This window comes from Octopus bimaculoides, chromosome 14 (assembly GCF_001194135.2).
Source record: "Octopus bimaculoides isolate UCB-OBI-ISO-001 chromosome 14, ASM119413v2, whole genome shotgun sequence".
Classification (NCBI taxonomy): Eukaryota; Metazoa; Mollusca; class Cephalopoda; order Octopoda; family Octopodidae; genus Octopus; species Octopus bimaculoides.
In genome coordinates, this window is record NC_068994.1 from 53,730,914 (window position 1) to 53,731,261 (window position 348).

The following is a 348-nucleotide window of genomic DNA, read 5'->3' on the forward strand; positions in this document are numbered from 1 at the left end:
AATAAAACATCAAAATATTAATTGAAAACCAAAGTTGTCAAAAATATCATCCAAGAAAATATAAACAGAAAGATGCTTCCAAATTCTTGAATAATATTCAGCAGAACGGAAGTTTTAAAAAAATGCTTCACGTTGGCCAGAAATGATATCGACTGTCGTAATTGATTGACAATTATTTTCCATTGTTTAACGTTTTTTTTTTCACTCTTCACATTTTGTTGAATTCTATGACCATAAAAATAAAATAAATAATTTATACAACGTGTTTAAAGTAGGTATACAATATATATCATGGTTAGTATATGTTGAGGAAAAGAACGAAACTAAGGCTCTCTCTCTCTCTCTCTC